Here is a 2,500-nt window from a genome sequence, read left to right as displayed (position 1 = left end):
GGGGCGCCAGAGAGCTGCAAGTGTTAAGTGGAACTGTAAGCGGGATATACATAAATCCCTGCAGTTTGTGGTATATTGAAAGCAGTGGGATACCTAGAATAAGCCCCTGCTGTAAGCAAGAGGCCAATAGCCTTGTGTGTGGTTTTTTATCACATCGTGGAGTGGAGGGATAACTAAGATAAGCCCCCCTACACATGTGATAGCCGTCTGTTGGCCTGAAGTCACCTCAATCCGTGACGTAGGGGTGACGGTCACGGTGGGAATCCTGACCCAGTGTTGACAGCGGTCAGGGGAATCGTGACAGAGGTGCACTGCGAATGTCAACAAACAAGGAAAAGAACTAGCTTGCATTGGCCGGGAATCGAACCCGGGCCTCCCGCGTGGCAGGCGAGAATTCTACCACTGAACCACCAATGCTTGGATGTGTCTTTTCTCTCTGTGGTGTCCACCAGTCCCAGGGTCTCTCTCTGTGGTGTCCACCAGTCCCAGGGTCTGATGGCCACCTTCGGCCGACTGGACCGCGTGCAGCTCCGCAGGGCCGGTGGTCGACAGAAGCCCGGCTAGCTCAGTCGGTAGAGCATGAGACTCTTAATCTCAGGGTCGTGGGTTCGAGCCCCACGTTGGGCGGTTTCTTATTGCCTCCTTTTACTGCTTGTGCTAACTCCTGTCAACCCAGATGGCCCCTTGTGAAATGCCCCTTCTGCTGCAAAACATGAGAAACTGCCTAGTCCTGGATGATGAAGGGAAGGCCCAAAAGGATGGGGAGCCAAAGAAGAGCAGCGTGAGCCCTGTGGTTTTTGAAAGTGTCTGCAGAGTCAATGATGAAACGAGGTTGTCACGATATGGTATGAAATATCATATAAGTTTAGTTGCTCTTCAGCTCATAAGGTGGGCTAAACCCCCCCTTCCCTAGCTGACTCTACTTGTTTCTCTCTGGGCTACAGACTGTATGCTAGAAGGGGGTTTTATTGCCTTGGGTCGTAAATTCCAGGCTCAGAGGAAAGTCCCTCACCCCTCCCACCTTCACCAGTCAGAACTGGAAAAATGGCTCCAAAAATTCATGAAAGATTCTTTGTTTAGTTTTTGTTAGATATTAGGCAACGATTTAAGCTAGAAATACGAAAATATATATTTTTATTCTCACTCGGTGTATCTACACAACCCGCGAAACACGAGCTTCTAACTCCATCTGGTAAAGAAGTAGGGATTTCTCTGGAAATATGTATCCCAGATAGGACATATTTGATCTCATTAGAATGCCCACGTTAATCTGAGATGAATGATGAGTTTGGTAGAACTATGGCGTGTTTTGTAGTGAAGTTATAGAAATTAGAAAGAATAGTTTAAAGTTTAGGCAGAATGTAGAGAGAGGAGGGTCTGGATAAGCCAGCCCTTCTGTGATGTCAAAGCCGGAAGGTATTAAGTTGTCGCAGGCTGCCCAGCTGAGTCTCTCTGCTAGATCTCTTCCTGACTGCTTGTCTCCTGAAGCCAGCAGCACGTCCAAATGAGCTGGGACATATGGAAAAACTCCACTAGCCTGGATGCTTGTCATGCTTTTAACATGTGAGTGTTATCTGTTCTCTTTTATTCCCTTTATGTTATAATTACCCATGTACATATTTGCAATTGTCTCATTTGTAACTTTTTTATAAAATATTTTTGATAACGCACTGCCTAATTTTTAATGGGATATACTATTATATGTTAGTTCTTCTCCATGCTCTAAAAACCGTACCCTAAGTCTTCTGAAGGGAAAACGCTACTGTTACTGTTGTGTTGGGTTAGCTTCGGACCCGTTTAATCGAAGCTGGTGGCAGCGAAAGTGCGCTGACTGTTGGATTATGCTGAAGCAACTTCGGGTTTGATAATTATTGTTCCTGCCTGAGTGGGAGTAGTTTACCGCGTCGCTGCAGCGTGCCCAATAGCCAGTACATAGCAGGCAGCCTTCCTGGCGACTAATTACCCAGGGTGCAGTACCTAATCTGACCTGAAAGTAAGGGGGCGCCAGAGAGCTGCAAGTGTTAAGTGGAACTGTAAGCGGGATATACATAAATCACTGCAGTTTGTGGTATATTGAAAGCAGTGGGATACCTAGAATAAGCCCCTGCTGTAAGCAAGAGGCCAATAGCCTTGTGTGTGGTTTTTTATCACATCGTGGAGTGGAGGGATAACTAAGATAAGCCCCCCTACACATGTGATAGCCGTCTGTTGGCCTGAAGTCACCTCAATCCGTGACGTAGGGGTGACGGTCACGGTGGGAATCCTGACCCAGTGTTGACAGCGGTCAGGGGAATCGTGACAGAGGTGCACTGCGAATGTCAACAAACAAGGAAAAGAACTAGCTTGCATTGGCCGGGAATCGAACCCGGGCCTCCCGCGTGGCAGGCGAGAATTCTACCACTGAACCACCAATGCTTGGATGTGTCTTTTCTCTCTGTGGTGTCCACCAGTCCCAGGGTCTCTCTCTGTGGTGTCCACCAGTCCCAGGGTCTGATGGCCA

At 48.0% G+C, this 2,500-nt stretch overlaps 3 non-coding genes across 3 annotated transcripts; 1 reads left to right on the top strand and 2 right to left on the bottom strand.

Moving 5' to 3' along the window:
• Positions 1 to 346: 346 nt before the first annotated feature.
• Positions 347 to 417, bottom strand: TRNAG-GCC (transfer RNA glycine (anticodon GCC)). The gene has a single exon. It is a non-coding gene; the product is annotated as a tRNA-Gly (tRNA).
• A 137-nt stretch (positions 418 to 554) lies between these two features.
• Positions 555 to 627, top strand: TRNAK-CUU (transfer RNA lysine (anticodon CUU)). Its single transcript has one exon. It is a non-coding gene; the product is annotated as a tRNA-Lys (tRNA).
• Positions 628 to 2,344: 1,717 nt separating this feature from the next.
• On the bottom strand, positions 2,345 to 2,415 carry TRNAG-GCC (transfer RNA glycine (anticodon GCC)). Its single transcript has one exon. It is a non-coding gene; the product is annotated as a tRNA-Gly (tRNA).
• Positions 2,416 to 2,500: the final 85 nt, after the last annotated feature.

The sequence above is a fragment of the Ranitomeya imitator genome, chromosome 2 (assembly GCF_032444005.1).
Source record: "Ranitomeya imitator isolate aRanImi1 chromosome 2, aRanImi1.pri, whole genome shotgun sequence".
NCBI lineage: Eukaryota > Metazoa > Chordata > Amphibia > Anura > Dendrobatidae > Ranitomeya > Ranitomeya imitator.
Note: the sequence above shows the minus strand (reverse complement) of the source record. Positions and strands in the feature narration are given on the sequence as shown.